The sequence below is a fragment of the Mirounga leonina genome, unplaced genomic scaffold (assembly GCF_011800145.1).
Source record: "Mirounga leonina isolate KUSES-001 unplaced genomic scaffold, KU_Mleo_1.0 Mir_173, whole genome shotgun sequence".
NCBI classification, from domain to species: domain Eukaryota; kingdom Metazoa; phylum Chordata; class Mammalia; order Carnivora; family Phocidae; genus Mirounga; species Mirounga leonina.
The window spans coordinates 83,875,198-83,897,945 of record NW_023270447.1 but is presented as its reverse complement, the minus strand read 5'-3'; the positions used below and the strand labels follow the sequence as shown (position 1 = coordinate 83,897,945).

Genomic DNA, 22,748 nt, shown 5'->3' with positions numbered 1-22,748 from the left:
TTGGGTTACACTAAAAATAGACCTTGAATCAAGGGCTTGAATGCAGACCATTTATGGGTAGAATGTGAGTTGAATTGTGTTCCCTAAAAATCATATGTTGAAGTGATAACCCCCAGTATCTCAGAATGGGACCTGACTTGCTCTGATATCTTCACAGAGATAATCATGTTAAAATGAGATCATAGTGTGGGCCAATATGACTGGTGTCTTGATAAGAAGGGAGGATTTGGAGAGAGACACACATGCACACAGCGAGAACCACACATGAACATCAAAGCAGAAACCGAGGTAATGGATCTACAAGCCAAAGAACACCAGAGATGGCCAGCAAACTCCCAGAACTGGGAGAGAAGCCTGGAAGATAGTCCTCCCTCACAGCCCTCAGAAGGAGCCAACCCTCTGTTCACTTAATCTCAGATCTCCTGCCTCCAGAACCATGAGGCAACAAATCCTGTTGTTCAAGCCCCCCAGCCTGTGGTGGGGAGCAGACGAATGTGGGCCGTGGTTCCAGGAAGCATGGGGGCTGGGTGTGGAAATGAGACCACTATTAGAAAGCAGTCAATGAAAGGAATGTATTGAGTTGGGTTCTGCAGCGAGACCACTGAGGCTCAGTCCCCCTGGGGAGTGCTGACAGGCAGTGTGACACAGATCTCAGCATTGTCCCAGCTAAGGGGAAGGAGGCTGAGGTGTTCATCTGTCCTTAGCTAAGGTTTCTGGAGTTCCTGGCAGCTGCAAGAAAGCTCTTGGACCGAGAATAGCATGTGTTTGCAACAAGAAGTGGTTAATAGGTACTGGGACAGAGAGTGCTGAGGTAGGCATCAGCTACACACATGCACAATTTGGAAAACAATCTAGTTCCAGCCCAGATACATTATTCCTGGCCAAGTGATGTTTCCAGAGCCCATCTATAGAAATCCACATTGGGATTTCCATGCCCAAGACCATGGCCAAGACTCAGTGGTGTCTGAGAGAGAAGAGTGGATGGAAATACTTTGGTTTTAGCCTCCCCATAATGCTGGTTGGTCCACAATGTAGTCTGGAGCTTCCAGTCCATATGAACTCAAGCTCAGTGGGGAGAAGGCTCCAACTCAGAGGTTAATTATGGTGTGTGTGCTCACCATCGAAGGGAACTGGTAGAAAATGGTTAAAGCCAACAATGGTGGCTTCATCACCTGCCTTGCTTGAGGCATCTTTCTTCCCCATCCAACACATTCAAAACCCCCTAATTCCTTTTTCCTCTTGATTCTTGGGCTGGAGGACCCCAGATCTTCATCTGGGGGAGGCCTGATCTAGTGATGGCTTCTCTGCAGCCTTGTGAAAAGCAAGTCCAAGTTCTGGGCCACAACCAGAGTTATCGGTGAGTTGGCTTGTCCTGTGGCACTGCTTGTGTTTAGAGACCCTGCCTCCTGGGAAAGTTGATCCCTCTCCAACCCCTATGCCTTTCAGCTGGAAAACTACTCTCCATGGGTTCCTACTTGGAAGCGCTTTTGATGCTTCTAAAGCCCATGTCCCTGGGTCAGCTCGTGGGCATCAATAATTCTTCCAAGTCTCTTTCAGGACATGGTGTTTCCACCACATTTTAGCAACCTAGACATTTAGAATAGTTTCCTTTCTGTTAGAACTTTTTCTGCAGCTCTGGAATGTACCCCCTGTGCTTCACTTTCCTTCATTGTCCCTCACTCTTAATTTTTTATCTGCCATATTTCCAGGCCATGGCCAGTCATTGTAAGGCCCAGATTCTGGTTCTGGAATTCAGCTCACCTCAGCCATATGAAGCTCTCTGATTTCAGGACTGGGCATTGTCCTAAGTACCCGAGATGCCCCTCAGATCTCATAACTCCTCTGTAGGGTGGGGTCAGATCAGCATTTTGCAGCTGGAAAAAAAAAGAGGACTAAAATTAAATAACTTTCTTAAGATTGTCTAGCTAGAAAGTAGATCAGGAGAAATTAGAACCCATCTCTTCCACCACCACTTTATAACATAAAACCTAGACAGAGGTACAGCCGTGTGTAGCTGGGTAACAGGACAAATCCGGGACTTGTAATTTGAGCATGGAAAGTGGGTAAGCACAATACCCACTCAGAAGCTCATCCAGAGGACAAATTGTGATTATATAATTCTCAACAAGCTCTGGTGGCATTGATTAAATAATAGTGATGTGCTGAGATCTGTACTAAGCATGTTGGGCATGGTACTACCACAAAACAATACTCCATCAACACAGTCGTCCATTTTACAGAAGACGAAACTGGGACCCAAGGAGGTTAGGTCACTAGCTCAAGGTTATACCACTGGTAAGTGGCAGAAGAGGGACGTGAACTCAGATCTTTCTAGTCCAAGACCTAGGGTGTAAGACACCAGACTGTGCCTTCCCCACACTTAGGGGATTGGGAGGTGGCAGAGACCAACAGGAAGAATGGGAAGAAGTGATCACAAGGGATGTGTTCTGATACTTCCTACGTCAGTGTTAACCAGGAGACACCTGCAATGCATCCTCTGTCACCAAGATGCATGTTCAGTGTATCCATGGTCATTCAAGCTATAGTTCTGGTATCTTCCTTCCTTAAAATATAGGCAAAGAGAGACCAAAGCAGAAGCTCTGGACAACACTGTCTTAGCAAATCTACCAAACACACGTTCCAAACTCCAGCTACCTCTCAGCCTCCCAACAACTCTTGACTTGACCCCATCCCCAGACAGGAAGTAAGTGATTGCTGGCACAGGAGTGGGCCCTGCACAGAACAGCAGGCAACAGAGGGGTCCAACCTGGAGCTGATGGAGGCAGACACTCCTGCCACCCAGTGCCCCCCACCTCACCTACATGAGATGCCTGATTTCCTCCCCTTTTCTGCCCTATACATGTGAGCACTTTTGTTTTCCTCTCACCTCCTATTTCATTCACAAGTAGCTGATGGACAAGGTCACAATTCCACCCCTCATCACTGAACTTAACTGGAATTGCCTAAGGTGTCCCAGTGGCAGAAGCTGGTCTAAATTGGAGGCGTTTTGGTGCCTGACCCGGTCCATCATCTGCTACAATGGTACTGACTACATGAGTTGGTAAGTGACAGAAATCTAACAGATGGGCATAAACCAAAGGAGATTAATTGGCTCCCATAACTGGAAAGTTCAGGGCATGATGGCTTCAGGAACAGCTCAATTCAGGATCAGAAGCCATGCCATGAAGACTTGGTTCCTTGCCATCTTGTCTATCTTTTCTTCTGGGTTGGCCTCATCCATTGGCTTTATTACCAAGTTAGCTGCCCCATGAGTTGCCTAAATGGCTGCTGAAAGCCCTGGACCCATCACCTTATTCACATCTACCCCTTCTCTTTAGTTGTCGTATCTCTTCCTAGAGACTGAGGACTTTTACAGATCAGAATATGGATCTATAGGAATTTCTCACTGTCGGCCTCAGAACACAGATGGTGTGCTTGCCCTCAGAGGTTCCTAATTGGGGTGGAGGTGGAGCAGTCCACGCTTCCCTAGGCTACGAGGTTGGGGATATTGTTCTAAATGGAACTCTATGCAAAATTGGATTTTTTAAAGGGGTAGGGTAGTGTGTTCTCCAAGGGGTACAGTACAAACAAAGCTAGAATTTCCTTCAGGGTTATTGGGAGAATTTCATTCGAGATAAGGACTGAACTTTGAGTTTTGCAGGCTTCAACGAATAGTTCCTAGAAACAAGGGATGTGTGCAAGATCTGAGATCATCCAGTCTGTGGTTTTTTGAATGTCGGGCTGCTACTGAGAGGTGATTACTACCTGACCTCATCTTCATGATTTCAAATACACTCGAAGGATGTGTAAGTGAGTTTAATGAGCCCCCTCTGACTCTAAGTTTGAGAAAAATGATGGCATACATTCCCAGTTTCAAGGGAAATGGTGGTGAAAAGAATTTTGCCCAGTTTAACTCCTAATGGCCTCTCTGGGGAGAGGTTTATTGTTTTGTGCCTGGCTCTAACTTGGTGCTCCAATTTGCTTTTCCCGGGCACGTACTCTAATGCAAATATGAGACACAGCATGCTCCTGGAGATGCTGGGGAAAGTGGTGCGCCCAACCTGCACTGCCCTCTGCCTGCCATCCATCCACACCTGGCCTTGTCTTTCCTGGCCTTGATCCATCCCTCTTGCTTTGTATTTAATTTCTGTTTTCCCAGTTTCTGGCTGATTTGAGGAATGGGATGCAGTTTCATGATAAACTAACACAAGGCACTTGTCTTACACCGAAATGCCATGTGGTAGTACCATTGTAATAAGGATGGAGAGCAAGGGATGTGACCTCTACCAACACTTTTTAATATCATCCCCACCCCAGGCACCAAGTGTGGCGAAAGGAGGGTAGACTGTTTGGGGATTTGCAAAGGACAGCCAGGGAAGAAGGGAGTTGGCCGCTTAGAGAACACCCAGTTGTTATCCAAAACATAGTTTCAGCCCCCTCAGAAGCTTAGGCTCTGAAACAGAGTCAGATACCCATTATTCATCACATATGTTGGGTAGAAATTATATTGATACCTCAAAAAGACAATCAGCAAGAATTTATACTTACAGTGCTTATCTGAATCTGCCCAGGGCTTAGTTTCTGTGGGAGTAAATGGTTACAAACAACCAAACAAACCAAAACAAAGAGGAAGTGTTTGGAATGTCTCAGGGCCCACAGAACTGGTGGGAGGCCAGAGGACCAGGCCTACCTAGAATAAAGCAAGAGCCAAGGCCACAGTGAGCCTCAGCTAGCAGCTGGACTCATAGCAGGACAGCCTGATGGGCATGATTCCGTGGTAATAAGTGGCCACCAGTTAGATCTTAGGTTCCCAGAAGAAAGCCCCCAATTGGCTGAGCTTAGGCCATGTGTTCACCTCTGGCTGTACTGGGGGTGCCTAAAAGGAGGATCTGGCCTCATTACCTTCCCCAATGCGTGCCCATTGTCTATAATCACCTTCTCTCCAAGACCATACACAATGGGGAGTTGGCAATTCCCCAAAGGGAAACAGCTGCTGCAGGTAGGGTGAATGTTTTCTGGGAAGTCATCACACACACACACACACACACACACACATTAAAAATAGAGGACAAAAATAAAATAAACCCCCTGCATACAAGGAGCTGAAGAGACACAGTATCATACACAAGATGATTAAAAAATAAGTACTATATATTAGAGCCTTTTTTTACCAATATAATAAAGTGCTAAAGTGTACAGAAAGACATTTATAGAATGGGAGCTTCTTCAAAGGCAGAAATGGTTGGAGAAAGGAGATGCCAAAATGGCTGATGCTTCAGGGAAGTTTCACCAGAAGGCAGAATTGATCTGGGTCTTGAAAGATGAACGGGGGACAGACAGTGGAAAGCACACAGATGAGAAAATCCAAGGGGGAGGGAAGAGGGAAATAGTACAGATCAATACACCACAATTCTAACCATTTCTCCTGAGAAGATGGCACCATAGAGCCAGCCTGTCCTGGGTTCAAATCTTCACCACTATAAGAATGAACAATTCACTTAATGCTTTTGGGTCTTATTTATCTAAAAGAGGGACAAATAATTCCTGCCTCCCAGGGTAGGATAAGGTATGAACAGTGCCTGTTATGGTGCTTGGTCCATATGGTAAAGATTTGGCAGATGTCAGTTCCCTTTTTCATAATTCCTAATTCTTTCCCTTTATGTTAAATTACATGGACTGGTGGGTAAGAAAGATTTGAGACTCAGAATTTGAGAAATAAAACCAAGCAGATCCATTTTTAGTAATTACAGAAAGCACTGTATACCTAATATTGGGTCTGCCCCAAGTGAGATGTGGAAACAGTCCATCCTGACTTGTATCACTGACCTGCTGGGCAATCTTGGAAGTGTGTCCTGTGGCATGCACTCTCTGAGCTTCTGTATTCTCTTCTATTTGAACATACTTTTCTGGGGCCTTTGGAAAGCATTGGCATTTCATGATACATCTAGTCACTATAGCATTCATTCCATTAAAAAAAGAAAGTGTGAGGGGCACCTGGGTGGCTCAGTTGGTTAAGTGTCCCACTCTTGATTTTGGCTCAGGTTATGGTCTCAGGGTCATGGGATCGAGCTCCACCTTGGGCTGTGTGCTGATTGTGGAGCCTGCTTGGGATTCTCTCTCTCCCTCTGCCCCTCCCCCTGCTCATGCATGTGCTCTCTCTCTCTTCCTAAAAAAAAAAAATAATTAATTAAATTTAAAATAAACTTTGGCTTTACATGTGAGAATTCATCAAAGCACGATGGATCTGGCTAACAAGGACAGGCAAAGGGGAAACAGTACCAGGGCTCAGTCATGATAGACCTTCAGGATTTGGATTTATTACTATTCATCAAGCCTTTCCAGGGGCAGTAAGTGGCCAGTGGGCTGAAGCAGGACCTTGAATGGTGGGTGCTATAGAGCTAGCATGTAGGAAAGCATCAGAAAGCAAGTGAGTGAACCTAGTTAACAGCCTAGCATAGCAGCCTTACCCATAAGTTTTTCTGCATTCACATGTGCATTCTAGTAGTTACCCTTGACTACATTTTAAGGGGGGAAATTATATGCTACATTGCGGACCAAGCATCAAGAGATTCCTAGGAGTATTGGGGAATGGCCATCAAGAGGTCTGTTGCTGGGATCGAGGACTTAAATGCCTACAAGGACCAGGCAAGTGATGGTAATGAGTAAAGCAGGCCAGAAATTACTGTTTTACAATTCCCATTCTTCTTGAAATATGTGCCTTTTTAAGTCTGCATTTTAATTTTCCCATTTTTGATAGAAACATGGGTAGAGGGAAATATTATATGAGATTTTTAAAGTATTCCTTAGCCATAGTTTAAGGGTAATAATGAGAATATAAATTATGGCTTAATAAAAGCACAATATCAACAGCCATCATACCATGCAGGCCAAATTTAGTCTTTAAAAAAAGAAGGTACTGGTTTTAAGGCATCTGGTCTACCATGAATGTAAAGCCTGCTCTACTATGTGCACTTTATTTCAATAGTCTACCTATCATAAGCCCAAACCAAGAATAGGAATGGAGGCAAAAAGAAACACATAAAACTTCTAATGCGGTTTTTCTATTATCGTATTCAACAAAGACATAAAAGGACTTTGCAAAAAAAAACTTTTACAGCATGCATTTTTAGGACAGTATTATAGTGAGGTTCTGGTATATTTCACATGCAATGAGCCCTTTCCTTCAACTGGACAATAGGGTGGCATAAGCAAGTACAGGAAATTCTCCATGGAGTGTTATAGAATTGAGAAATTCGGATTAATTTTCTTTATGTGCAATAGGGAGCTAGGGGAGAGAAGTATAACTTTGCCCAGGAATGGAAGTGGAGGTTTTCTTTTGTTGCTGTTGTTTTGTTCTGTTCTTTGAAAATTTTTTTCTCCAATAACTCAATGAAACCTAGGGAACTTAAAATAAAAAATAAGAAACAGACAAATATTTCGTACTTATGTAAATTTCACAGCATTTAGTATTTGTCTATTAGCAGCCATTCATCTATTCAGTTGTCATAAAATTATCAAGTTCCAACTATGGGCTGAGAGTATCAGCTCTGTTTCTGATTTCTAAGTTTTTTTTTTTTTAAGATTTTATTTATTTATTTGACAGAGACAGAGATAGCGAGAGCAGAAACACAAGCAGGGGGAGTGGGAGAGGGAGAAGCAGGCTTCCCGCCGAGCAGGGAGCCTGATGTGGGGGCTCAATCCCAGGACCCTGGGATCACAACCTGAGCCAAAGGCAGACGCTTTACAACTGAGCCACTCGGGCGCCCCTCTGATTTCTAAGTTTTATCTCCCCACTTAGTTTCCAGTAATCTATTTGAGGACAGAGAATACTATGTCTCATTCTGAATTCCCCAGATCCATCTGGCACCTTCTACTCTGCGTTATCATGACATTGGTAGTATCTGCCCCTTGAGAGAGAGAGAGAATGTGTTTATTCATCTCTGTATCCCAGCCCACAGGCATTGCCTTGCCCATGGTTAGTGGGAGCCCAGTACATGCCTGTTGACTGAAAACATGAAAGAATTCTGCTGTCGGACATGTTCCATTATTGAGGATATCAGTGATGAAAACAAAAACGTTCAGTGACAAATCAATCACCGATTCAGTTGTTACTGTATTTTGAGGTCGGAAATGAGAAAGGTGCTGTCTCCTCTGGACTGAGGGGGCATTGGCTATCCTTAGAGAAGAAAATAAAAGCGATGTATGAGTTATCTACTGCCATATAACAAATGACTCCAAGCTCTAACAGCTTTAAACAACGAGCATTTATTATGTGGGGATCAGGGAACTGATAGAAGCTTATTAGCTGGATGCTTCTGGCTCAGGGTCTGTCATGAGAGTGTGGTCAAGCAGTTGCCGGCCGGGACTGCAGTCATCCGAAGGTTTGACTGGGGCTGGGGCAAGAGATCTCACTTCCTTGCCATGTGGTCTTCTTCACAGATCTGCTCACTACCTAGCAGGGGGCTTCCCCAGAGAGAGACGTCTAAGAGAAAAAGAGAAAGAGCATTCAAGACAGAAACTTGTGGGAAACCATGTGGGGGAGGACTGCATGGGGGCAGGAACAGCAGGAGGCAGTGATGATTTGGGGCCATCTTGGGGGCTGCATTTGTTCAATGAGGATTGTCAATATTCAGTGTTGTTTTCACAGAGGCTTAGGGACTCCTCTCTTTGAAAACTATAAAATTCTCTTTTCTGCTGCTCCCTTATCTATAGCTCTTCCTCTTATTTTTGCAGGTAATTTTGATTTTTCTACCAAGGGACTGGGATTATTAGCTTATTTCAGTGAATGTGAACACTGAGCTGAAAGAGAAAAAAAAAAAATTCTATAAGTTGACCTGGCCTGGGCTGTTCCAGAAAAAACACCAGGATGATAACCTCTCCTTTCAGCCTCATGAGGCTAACATGAGGCTCTTATTTCTAACAAGTGCTTGTAGGACTGAGCCTGCTACACAAACGTGAGGGGTTTAAGTCAGAGGACTTTGCTGGACCCAATTCCGCAAGGGCCCGGACTGTGTGTCCTGTTTATACCCTTCTGACTCAGAGGGGGTTTGGCTGTAAATGCAGCATGGTCCTTTTCTGTAAATTCTCTAAAGGCAGGTTTTGTTGAAAAAGAAAGTCCGTTAGGGTTGGTGTTTAATGAATTCCTGCTGAATGAGCAAGAGACCACAAGTCAGATACTGTCTCAACAGACCAAACTCCCTGATGGTGTTTTGACTTTGCCCCTGAAGGCAGAGTTAAAATGGACTGTTACCCTGATTTCAAGGCAAGCCGTAGGTTTGAAGCTGGGGTATTCATGCCAACGTGTATGTACATGTTTAGATAAACTGTGCCCACAGCCTTCTGCATTTCCTGCGTTTCAGACCTCGTCAGAGTTCATGACAATTACACATTTATTTCAGGCTTTCAATTGCCTGTAGGTTCCCTGAAGGAGGGACAGTAACTGGTACAGTACCAGGCTCCTAGTGGGTTTTCAATAAATTCTGTTGAGGGAATGAATGAGGAAGCAATCCTAGAAACGCATCTAACTTAACATTGGACTCACTCTTCGAAAAGAGTCTTATGTTAGCCAACTCTGGAAAAATCCAAGCTCCAAGAAGGGGGAACTATGGCAACCCTTGTTTCCTTTTTGTTTTTCCTACTGGGTGGCCCTGTGACTTGCTTCCTGCCTGGCACCTTCAAGTGCCTGAACTCCTCCAAGCTTTGGCCCATTTCCTTAGCTTAAATCCAGACAGAAATGAACTACTGAGAGCCCTAGCTCCCTCTCTCCATGGGTAGGCTCTGTCCTATACTTTGCCACGTTCCCTCACCTTCTGCCGCCCTGGGAGTTAAGATTCAGGGGAAAGTGTGTGTGAGGGGGGTTGGCAGGGAGAGAGAACACGTTTGGACTTGGGTCTGTGCACAGCTTCCAAAATTTTTTTTTGCTCCTGCGTTTGTACCACTTTTCATTGAGCCAAAGCTCTCTGATTAATGTGAAGCAAACATCAGGGTCAAGGGGGAGAAGAAAGGTGGTAAGCCTCTGCATTCTATTCCTAATCAGATTAACTTAAGGTAGGGAGGGATTAAATCAAAGATGACACATCATTTTTATCTCTTATACCAAGTCCAATCAATTGGTATTGGCTGCCTGGACCACTGTGTCGTGAAGGATTCTGAGGCTGGGTTCTAGCTCAGCAGAAAAGCATGACATGATCAATTACTCTCTCCACAGGCACGGGAAGGGTGAGGGGCAACTCACAAGCCGTACATAAGCCACAGCAAGAGATGCTGATCCAGTATCTTCAGAGCAATGGAAGAGCTAGAATGTTTTGGATTCCAGTGGAAAACAAAGACCCTTGTTTATTGCAATGTAAATATATAAATGAATAGCGTCAGCATAGGGAATAATGGTGCTATATTTGCATAAATATGAGAGGAGGAATGATAGAAAGGTAAGATTTGAGCTGCTGTCAACCATGCTCTAATTTCTGTGGTGTTTTTTTCTTTCCTTCTTTCTTGTGCTCATATGATCCCATGGAAACCAGAGCCACATGAGTAATTAATACTCAACAAGTGGATAAGCATTAGGCAGGTGACATTTACAGAGTAATAGCAAATCAGTTTTCTTTTACCCATGAGTTCCAATCAGTTGGTGGGGGCTGCTCTCGTGCTCCTAAATTCCTGAGCCTGGAAGGTGCTTGGATGCCTGAGGCCCCGGGCTGTTAGCTGACACCTTGTGACACCATGATGCAGCACCCCCATTCTGACAGGATGCAGGGACACCAGTTACCCACAAGACAACATCTGGCCAAGCACCCAGGGCCACATCATCCCCCTCTGTCTTTTTTTTTTTTAATATTTTATTTATTTATTAGAGAGAAAGAGCATAAACAGGGAGAGCAGCAGAGGGAGAGGGAGAAGCAGGCTTCCCACCGAGCAGGGAACTCGTCGCGGGGCTCGATCCCTGGACGCTGGGATCATGACCTGAGCCGAAGGCAGACGCTTAACAACTGAGCCACCCAGGCGCCACCCCTCCCCACCTCCTACCCCCTGGTCTTTTCAAACTAACACAACACTGGATGTGATGCCAAGGCCCAACCAACCCCTCGAAGCTGCCCCCAGACATGCATTGCCTGGGGCCTCACTGATTCCTACAGGCCAATGCACACAGCCCAGCTGGCCAGCCCCATACACAGCCTGGCAACAGCCAGAAGGTCAGTGGCAGCGAGGATCCAGCCTTGGACCTGCTCACTCCCCGGGGATATATGCTTCTCTTTTTCTGGCTCTGCTTACCCTTCAGAGGGCAGTGACCTGCACTGGCACCAACTTATACCCTGAACAGGGCTCCCCAGGCCATGTCCCGTGAGCCTGGGTGTTGGCCTCCACTGACCAGATGGTCGATCAGCTTTTACTGTAGTCCTGGAATGCCCTTCCCCTCATCTCTGACATTCTTTTCCCTAATTTCCTTTAAATCCCTGTCCAAGACACGCCTCCATCCCCCACCACCAAGCAGAAGTCCCCCCCAGTGGCTGAGGATGCTGCGTCGCTTCCTCATCAGGACCTTCCAATCAGAAGTCAGAAATAGAGCCTTCTTAGGAAAACAGAGATGCTTCACTTTGATTTGGCATTTTACAGCTCGAGAGCATTTTGGCAAATCTGATCTCATCGTTAATTTCATCTCATTAAGGCAGTTTATGGCCATTTCCCGGTCAGGAAGCTGAGTCTCAGAAAAAATAAATTGCCCCAGGCCACGCGACAAATGAGTGGCAGAGGTAGGACTCGAACATAGCCTGTCTTGGCTCCGCAACTGATCGGGTTGTCTGGCCCAACTTTTCATCTGCAGCCATCCTCCCTGTAAAACTGCTTCCTAGAGCAGGTTTTTGCATCTTGTGAAGTCGTCACTACTTCTTAGCCCCACTGAAACCGAATTTCTTCATGGTACCTGGAATCCAGCAGCGGAGAAATGACCCTCTCCCAGCCGACACCCCTTTTTCCAGGGTTCAAATACTCCTGGAGGAATAAGACATTTAGATAATGACAATTTAATTAAAATTCATTAATTTGACATCCTCTTCTGAACTGAGGGAACAGGACATGACTGAAACTCACACGAGCAGAGAAGGATGCTGCGTGGGGGTGGGGGCAGGAATGAAGCCCACCTACTTTAGGACCTCGCCCACCCAGTTATATCCAGAAACATATGAGCTGTGCATGTAGCCAGGGAGGAGTACAAAATAAAGCAAATCAAGAAATCGGAAAAGGAAAACATTCCTGGGAGGCACCTGCTTGGCTCTTCTACCATCAGCCAGAGGTTTTCTCCCAAGGAAAGCAGAGGAGACTTCTGGCTTTGAACACTTTTGTTCTTTAGTACCACCAAATGCTAGACTGCAGTGCTCTTCTTATTTATCTTTGCCAAGAATTAAACTGCATTGGTTTCTCTTTGTTTTTCGCCAGAGTCCTGGTCACCAGGGCAAGAAGTTGAGAGTGGAGAATGCCTGCAATTTAGGTGGGAGGGCCCTAGCTTAATTTTGGACCACCCTGGGTCCAGGATGCTTTACTGCACATGAGGCAGATTTTCTGCATCTGTATATTTGCCAACTGCTGTTCCACTCATATATTTCAAAGGTAATGGAGGCCAACATTTTTATCAACCCTGCTGATATAAATCTCACTCTATCAGACCAGAACACTGTCTTAGGACATCCATTCTAACCTTGATCCTGATGGGGGGTTTTTTTTAATCCCACTTAAATACTTTATGCTGCACAAAGCTTCTTTGACCAGCCCCGGCTAAAGTGCTTCTGGAACAGTTCCTGGCATATAGTAAGCATTCAGTAAGTTTTCGTGATTATTATTAGCAATATGGCCCTTAGCATCAGCAGCATACATTCCTCTTGAACTTTTGATACAGAATATGACAATTTCCAGAAGATGTTCCATAATTAGTTACTCTTGTTCCTAATCTGAACAGCAACATGAAATCTGGGCACAGTCCCTTCTAGAAGTCTTTCTATGGTAGAAATAGCAGGCAGCTCTACAATCTCTGAAATGCTGAAGAAGCTTGAAAATAATGATTCTGCCCCATCCTGCGAGGTATAGCATTCAGCCTAACCCAGCTCGTGGCGCCCCTTACATGAAGCCAGCCCTGGAGAAGGGGGCTTTTTGGGGGCAAGAATCCAGTTCCCTTTCTTCCTGGACACACAGCTAGACTACATTTCCCAGCCACCCTTGCTGTGGAGAGGGACCACATGACTGTGCTTTGGCCAGTGAAATGTGAGCAGAACTGATGTACATGGATGTCCAGTCCTAGCCTATCTAAAACAAAAAAACAAACAAAAAACCTCTCCAGTGTAACCCTTCATGTCTGGGTCTTCCTCATCCATAAGACTAGAAGTGAATTACTCCAAGGTGCAAGATGACATCAGAGACATGGGATGGAAGGAACTTGGCCCACAAGTCTCTGGAGGACAGCGAAGAGCCGTCAAATGCACACCCACACTGAACTGTTGCATAAGCAAGAGTAATCTTTGTATTATGTTAAGGTACTTAAAATTTGGGATTCTTAGTTACAGCAGTGAGCCTGCCTTAATTAATACAGAGTCTTCCGTTATTTGGGACACAAACGAAGCAAATTGTTGAGTGCACCATCCCAACAAGTTCTGATGGAAGAGGACATCAATTGACATACTTTTATTTACCATACAAATTCGTGGTACAAAGCAAATGTCACTGGCAAACATGAACAAACGAAACAGATAAAAGTCTCATTGCTCGGAGGGAAACGCTGGTGAAAGGCCAGAAATTTCTCTCTTGCCTCCTCCCATAGTGATATGGGCAATTATGAGCTGTGGTTCTTCTAATTCTGGAAAACTCCATCCTGAGAGCTCACTGAGGCCTTTAAGTAGTATCGTTTTCATTTCCGTTAAACCTAAGAACCCCAAGAGTGCCACCTGTCTGAGAATTCTCTGTCTTGACCAAGCATATGAGAGCCCCAGACCGTGCAGGGAAGACATGGGCCCCACACCTTTTTAGAATGTTAACACAGAGTGGAACTTAAGTATGACACATCCCTTGTCTGAACTAACATTTTCTCATCTGTACCAGAGGGTGTTGAGTCAGATTGCAAACTAGTAGCTGGGGAGAAAGTGTGGCCTGCAGGTGTGTGTTACTTGGCTTGCAAGGTAACATTACATATATTGTAATTAGTTCCCAGCAGTTAAAAAATTAGGATTTTTGCATTTAAAAATCTGACAGCTTTTGAAAAGTCTGGCAACACTAGGCTTGTGTTCCCTCAGGGCAACAATTGGCTTTCACCTCCAGACATGACATATACTCTCTGGGTTGCATAAATCCTGCCCCCTCCACCCGGATTATTCATTCATTTACATTACCTGCCTGGATGGCCTGTACTGGTACTTGAGTTTGAGAACCTGCATCTAGACGATTTCTAGTGGTCCCTTTTGCCTGGTTCAGATTAACAAGGTCTGTATCACTTTGTTACATAGTCTCTTGCTGCATAACAAACTGTCCCAACACACAGCGACTTAAAACAGCCACCGTTTAATTATATCTTGTGATTTTGTGGGTCAGGAGTTCAATTTGGTGGATGTGTCTTCTGTTTCATATGATGTTAGCAGAGGTCACTCATTGCTCTTCAGCTGGTGGATGAGCTGGTATGGAGAGGCCAGGATGGCTCCACTCACATGCCTGATGCCTTGGCACAGGGATGATTGGAAGTTTAGGATTTCCTGGCTCTGTCACCTGGAACACCTCCATGTGACTTCCCCAGTGCAGCATAGAATCTAGGTAGCTGGACTCATATGGTGGCTCAGAGGTCCCAGAGTGAGCATTACAGGAAACTTAGGCAGAAGCCACAAGGCCTCTTGAAACCTAGTCTCAGATAGTCTAGAACATCACTTCAGCCATATTCTATTAATCAAGCAAGACACTAGACCAACCTATTCATGGGGAGGGGAATTAAACTCAATAGGAAGAATAGAAAAGAATTTATAACATCTTTAATCTACAGGTTTATTATTTAAATTTGGTTGCCATGAGTTAGAAGATACTGATTAGGCCAAATAAATGTGTCTTATAATAATTCACTGTATTTCATAAACATGATGTCCCTGAACCCAGAAACAAAAGATAGGTTTATATAGGAGAAAGCTCATTCTATACTGTGCCCATTGCCCTTTTATATGTCCCCCATGGCATGCAATATCACAAAAGACACTTTAGAATACAAATAATTGAACTTCAAGCTTTTATAAGAAAAAAAAAAGAGAAGAAAGTATTGATTGATACCAGTAAAAGTAACTACATAGGTAAATACAGTATAAATGTATTCTTTTTAATAATTCTTTTCTGTTATTGGATTTAAAAGACAACTACATAAATAATTATAAAACTGAGCCAGTGCCTTATAATGTATAAAAATGTAATTTGAATGATAAAAATAGCATAGAGGAGAAGGGAAGGAACTGTTCTTTATTTGAAGCAAAATTTCTGTATCCTATTAAGTTAGCATTAATCCAAACCAGATTATTTTGAGGTAAGATGCTAATTACAGTCCCTAGGGCATTTACTAAGAAAAATAACTTAAAATATATTGTAAAAGAAGGAACACAGAAAATAAAATGGCAAATTGAAAATATCTATTTAATACAAAACAAGTCATTAATGGAGAAATGGAAGAACATAAAAGACATGAGACATACAGAAAACATATAGCAAAATGGAAGATGTAAATTCTACCTTTAAAGAATTACATTAAATGTAAATGGATCAAACATTCCAATCAAAAGGTAGAGAGATTAGCAGAGTGGATAAAAACAGAATCCAATTATATGTTGTCTACAGGGGGCACACTTTAGATTCAAAGACACAAATGGGTTGAAAATAAAAGAGTAAACAGATAAATGTTTGGCTCATGTATCCAAAAAACAAAAGAATAAAACTTGCTTGAACATCAGCTGTATCTGGGAGTTCTAAGGATGTTGTCAGGACTCAGTCTTACTCATTTAAGCATTCCTCTGTGTTAGCTCCACTCTCAGGTATTTGGCCTCCACTGGCGGCACCCCAGAAGCTTCTGGTTTAGCAACTCCAATGCAAAGTAAATTTTTTCTCTACTATACCAGCAAACTTCCTGGTTTGAGTTTCATTAGCCTGCTTGGGTCACATGTCCACACCTGAGCCAGTTCCAATGACCAGGCATAAGTCATGTTCCCTACCCTGGATTCAGAGGCAGTTTGGCTTAGCCTCTCCTGAACAATATGCCTGAGAGTAGGTGAAGGGTGTTCCTACAGTGAAGGCCAAGGGGCTATAATTAGAGTAAATGAGAGTGCATACTTGGCCAGCCACTAAACAACAAGTGCCCACCACACATGCATTGGGTCATCTTGGGTCAGAGGGACATTCTCTAACTATAGAAAAAAGCAAAGCTAACTAAACTATGAAGAGTTGAAACTTATGTCTTTATGTCCATGTTTTAATTGTCCAAAAGACAACTAAATCAATTAATCTTTAAAATATTTTCAGCTCCCTTGATATATAGGTCATACTCCAATGGAATTCTGAGAGATTAGGAAAAGGAAGGATGGAATTTCATACTGTGAAACACCTGCTCTGCACCAGTCCTCTTTAAATACCTGATCTTACTCAAGCTATGTTAAACCCTGTGCACTAGGTGGAATTCTCAGCCTTTTGAAAATGAGGAAACTGAGGCACAAGGAGATCAGTCATTTTGCCAATGTGCCCATTTGTCAAGTGGTAGAGGCAGAATTCCACCCAAGTCAACACAACCCCAGAGCCTAGGGTTCTTTTCTGCACTCCATTGCCTGCATCATATCGCATATCATGTCAAAGTTATGTACCTTCCTACATGTCTCTATTTGGTTGATAACTGGGAAGAAGCCACAGACATGCTCAGGGTGGAGTTTGACTTCACCACAAATATGGGCTTGAATGTTAGGATTAAAGCTAATTCAGGGGTATTGAAGATTGAGCACCAGTAAAGCACAAAGTCAGAATTTCTTGGCTTACTGGAAAGTTATTTTGCCATCAGCACTGGTTTTGATGGTTTCATAACTTGTATGCTTATATTTTGCCTGCCTAGGCATCTCTGAGGGTAGGCATCATCAGCAGTTTGCAAGATGGTCTCCCCACGGCAATGGCTTATGATTCTTGCTTTTATTTGTCTCTTTGTTCCAGTTGACATACACCAAATTTTCAGTCTTTGGCTTCATCTTGGTATTAGGTATGGGTTGTGAGGAAAACTGGGATTGCCACACTTACTTTTTCTTTCACTTTTCCTTCTCTGCCTCCTCTTTGGCAGAGGTGCATAACCAATGTTGAAATAAGATCGTTCTCTCCGTCCAGGTCTGTCTTTGAAGATGTTTCTCTCCTTTTTGATGGATTAAGGCAGTAATTCCTACAATATGTTCTGCTGAACACATTTACCAAGAATCTCAGCCATAGAAAAGTGGGGTGCTGCTATCAGATCATGGGGGGATATATGTCAGCCAGATTAAAAAAAAAAGCATCTACTACATCTCCTATGAGGTTATAAAGTGTTGCAATAGAGCTTTCCTATCAAAATTATTTGGCCATCCAGTCCAAGGACAGCAATAGTCTAAATCTAAAATGTAGCATTTTTATTTATCAGGAATGAAAAACCAGTCCCCACCCACAGCTAGTGAAAACAGAAAAGCAGGAACTTGGCTTTATAAGAGACATGAAACTTCTTTGCTTGTATCCATTCCATCCCATTTTTTTTTTATGAAATGAAAGGTTATTTTGCTAGCAGAAAACTGTTATTGTTGCTGAATTTGCTAAGAAAATTGGGCAATTTATCAGTGAAGATGGCAACAGCAAATATACAGGGTTGCCAGAGGCATTATTTTGCCATCCTCAGCAGCATTAACAAGTTAAAAAAAAATTCTAGGTTTTAGGATGGCAGTAATGAATTTTGGTCTCCTAGGCAGGAAGGTGGATGGTATATGTGTTTCCCACTGAGCATGTCCTGGTGGACACCAGAGGTTTCTAGAAAAGAGACCATGATGTCAGATTCTTATTAGCATTAATGATGGGTTGCTTGACAAAATCTCTGAACCTTCCACTACAAATCTTCCTGGAGAATTTGGGACTAACAGTCAGGATTAAGTGACTATTTTCTCTGTCCTTGCCAGGTTAGCTCTTCCTTATTGGCATTCCTTGTAGGTTTTTGGCTTTGAATAATGTCTTGTTCTGTAAAAACACCAAGAAATAGTGTAGTGATCAGGAGCAAAATGGATGGTGTTGGGTTCATACGGCAAACACTATTTTGAGGGGATAAGTGAGTCTAGGTAGTGATAATGTTGAACAGCAAAGCTATTGTTATTGACCATTTTACAGGAACAGTTCCTTCTTAAGGCTGTGTGCTTACATATTTTATCAACACTATGCTTGAGAGATGTCCAGCAAGGTACAATGGAGAGAATAAGAATGAATGCTGCATTAAGACAGATAGCCCAGTTTGAAAGTCCTGTTATGAAAAATAGGAACTATAGATATGGGCAGAATATTATGTCAAGTAGACAGGTTAAACACAAAGCAGCCTTCTCCAAAGAGGTATGTCCATGGTCCCCTCTGTAAATAGTTAGTGTGTGGGGACAGCAACAAACTGTTGGAAAGGGAGAGAAGGGTGTGGCCATGGAAATGTGCCAGAGCACAGGAAGAAGATTGAAAGAAGGGAAACCAGCCATTTTGCCTACACCAAAACACAGAGAGATGGCATGTCACAGCCACCATTTGACAAAGCATTTCTGTCAATTTGAGGGAGCAACTTTCTTGGGAGAGAATGTTGGACTGAACGTAGGTTTGTTTATTTAGGCAGAAGACCCATAGTAGCCAACAATTTGCAGCTCTATACTGAAAAAGGAGAATTTTTTTCCCTCGGAAATTCTGCATTTGTGAGCACCTTGCATGTTAACCAGAGTTCCCTTTGTTTGCAGGCAGAGGAAAGTATAGGTGAATTTGGAAAGTATGTGGAGCGATTTTCAGAAGTTCCCTTGTGCTCCTCCAGCATACCACTACCACCACCTGCTGTAGAAAAGTAGTCATTCACTAGGATGGCTCCCACTGACCCCCAGCTCCTATTGTTTATGTCCTGTGTAGTCCCACAGTGAATAGGGATGACTCGTATCACCAATAAAACATTCATAAATAGTAGGGTGTGACTTCTGAGACTAGGTCATACTGGACATTGTGGCTTCCGTTCCATTCTTTCTCTTGGATTATTTGTTCTGTGGGAAGCCAGCTGCCATGTTGTGAGGACACCAAAGCAACCCTAAGGAGAGGCCCATGTTGGGAGGTACTGAGGCTTCCTGCCAACAGCCATGTAGGACGCACCATCTTGAAAGTGTATCCTCCACAACCAGTCTAGCCTTGCAATCCCAGCCAACATGGCTGTAATTCAGGACAGACTCGGCATCAGAGCTACCCAGCTAGGCTACTCCCAAATCCCTGACCCATAGGACCTATGAGACAATATTTTTTGTTTTGTTTTAAGCCACTAAATTTTGGGATATTTTGCTATGCAGTAGTAGTTGACTAATACAGCTGGCTGTCATTCTTAATTTGGGATTTGCTTCTATAATTATAATATTGAAGTATTTCAAACTTTTATATGAAAAGATAATAGGACAAGTAACATAAATTCAGATTTAAAGGGATAAAATTACATATCCTAATATGTGTATCCTATGCAATAAAAGCCAGATAAAGCAATATCCCTTTCACCCGAAAGTCTAAAGCTACATCCACACAAGGCCTAATACGAAGACATTGTATAGACTTGGGCTTTTGCTCTGAGTGAGATGAAAAAGCCATTAGAGAATTTTGAGCAGGTGAGTGACATGATCTAACTGATGTGTCCAGAGGAGTCTATATGCCCAGACTACTGTGTACCCAGGTATGTGCTGGGATCTTTGGGGATAGGGTTCAAGGTGCTTCCAGGCTCATTTATATTCAACTCCACCAGGAAAAGTTTCAGGCATCCCATCCCTTGAGCTGTATCTTAGAGTTTATTCTAAAATAAGACGAGCTAAGGGGAGAATCAGAGCATTCTCCTTATGCACAAATGTTCAGAAAAGTTACAACAGTTCTGTTCCTTGGTTCTGAGACTGCCTAACTTAGGTCTAAAGACCCATTAGAAATGTTATAGTGTTACAGACTCTCAGAAGCTCTAGGATTCCTTCTGTCAGTTATGTTGTGGTAACAAACAACCCTCAAAGCTCAGTGCCTAAAACAGCGAAGTTTCATTCTTGCTCATGCTACATGTCCAGTGCAGAATGGAGGAGTCTCTGCTCATCGGAACCATTCTGGGGCCCAGGCCGATGAGGTTCTATCTCTTATGACACCAACAGGCTGCAGCAGAGAAGAGAGGGCTGGAGTTAAATGCTTTCGCTCATGAGTACCACAAGGCATTTCTCTGTTTCATTGACCAAAATTAGTCATGAGGCAACACCATCTTCTTGGCAGGGAGGAAGCATTATCATACACATACCTGGAGGTAGAAGAGAAGCATCAGTTATGCCTACAACAAGGAAGCTTCTCTTTTTCTTCTTCATAATCTAGTGGGAAGAATAAGAAAAGTTCAGGAATCACAACTTGAGTCCCTGAGATCTGTGTCTCTCCATGAGATGGGAATAGAGCAAGGAAAATCCTAAACTGGCTTTCCTTCTTCTTAATGAATGAACACTTATTTACTAAGGACCTATATATGTGTAAGGTACTGTGCTGAGTGCTGTTGAAGAGGTATAAAGTCAATTAGATATGGTCCCTCCCTTAAGGGAAGCATATGGCCTCTCAGTTTTAACATAATTATGAGAGTAAATCGCCTGGAATAATCATTATTTAATATGTTCCAGAAATAAATGCACTTTTCAGTTTCCTCATGTCTTTTTTTTTTCCCCCAAGTAGATGGGAATGAGTGATAATTCAACTAATTGCCTGTTCCAATTTCTTTGAATTCTCCATGATCAGGGGACAGCCACACAGTCCAGGATTCTGGGACATTGTCACACATTGATCAGATTTGGGATGTTGTCTTCAAACAGAGTTGCTAGATAAAATACAGGATGTCCAGTTAAATGAGAACTTCAGATTAGCAACAAATACTTTTTAGTATAAGCATCTGCCATGCAATATTTGGGACATACCTCTATTAAAAAGTTATCTGTTTTTGTCTGAAATTTGATGTGTAGCATTCAAATTTAACTGGGCATCATGAATTTTTATTTGCCAAATCTGGAAAACCTATTGAAAGAACCCCTCATTATGGAAGCCCCAGTCACCTCTAGTTTCATTATGTACACCTCCCCCTTGTCACCACCACACGACTACCATGCCATACCAGCCATACTGCTTTCATTTCTGTTCTTTTAATACACTTGGTCTGAGTCTACCTCAGTGCCTTTGCATGTGTCATTCCCTCTGCATGGAACACTCTGGTTCCTTGAGAGGCTGACTTCTCTTCTTTCTCCATCTTAGCTCAAATGCCACCACCTCTGATCAGGTGATCTAAAGCCACATCCTCTTGCCCTGTCTCCATCACTCTATTATATCACTGTGTTTATTTACAACAGTGGCCACTCTCTGCAATTATACTAGTTTCATTGTATGTCTCTCTTTGCTATAATGTAGCCTCTCTGAGAGCACGTCTGCCTTGTTCTTCACCGTAGCCCAGCACGGACAACAGGGCCAAGAATGTAGTAGGAAAGCAATAAGCATTTATGAATTGAGTTATGCTTTAGTTTGCACAAGGCTCCTGCCCTCCAGTATGTATGTATATCTGGGGAAGTTAGAGAAAGGGGGATTAGACAACCAAATGATATAATTTATTATAGGAATATGTGTGATGAAAGAAAAAGAATGTACAGCAATATACTGAAGACCAATTGGGGATGCCAAACATCTTTTTTCATTGAATTGATTAGGAAAAGCATCTCTGAGGAGGTCATGGGAGCCGAGTTAGATATAATGAGAAGGAAGGAGTCACTTACGAGAAGAACATTCAGGGCATAGCAGCAATTGGCAAGTTCCTAAGGTGGGAACAACCTTGGCTTGTTTGAGGAATAGACAGTTGAGCAGCATGTCTGGAATAGCATGAGCCAGAAAGCAGCCAATGAGAGAGGTGTCAGAGGTTCAGCCAGAGCAGACTGATAATACGGTGGTAATACATTGGAGGACTTTAATCAGGGGAGTAATATACCCCTTGAGAAGATCACTTTGATAGCTGTGATGAAAATGAACTATAGAGAAGAAAGCGTGGAAACATGGAGACCAGATAAGAGGCCACTGCAGTTGTCCAAGCAAGAGAAGATTATGGGTTGGTCTAGGTTTTAGCATTGGCAATGGAGAGAAAATGGGACGGATTTAAGATAGAACTGTGAGACATCACCAACATAAATTGCTTAATTAATAATAAGTGGAAGGAATGAAAGAATGCATGGGTGAGTGGAAGGATGGATAAATGGATTCATTGGTGGATAGGTAGTGGATTGATATTGGATGGATGGATGAGGAATGGACAGATAAATGATAGATGGTAAGTGAATGGTAGATGATGGATGGATGGATGGATAAGTGGGTGGATGGATGAATGGGGATAGATGGGTGGATGAGTGGATGGATGGATGGTTGGGGATGGATGGATGAATGGATGGATGAGTGGATGGATGGATAGATGGATGGATGGATGGATGGATGGATGGATGGATGGATGGATGGAT

The 22,748-nt window shown here is 43.2% G+C and overlaps 1 protein-coding gene across 1 annotated transcript in view; it reads left to right on the top strand.

Moving 5' to 3' along the window:
• KAZN (kazrin, periplakin interacting protein) overlaps positions 1–22,748 on the top strand; it is a 1,036,992-nt gene that overhangs the window by 472,198 nt on the left and 542,046 nt on the right. The window lies entirely within an intron of this gene.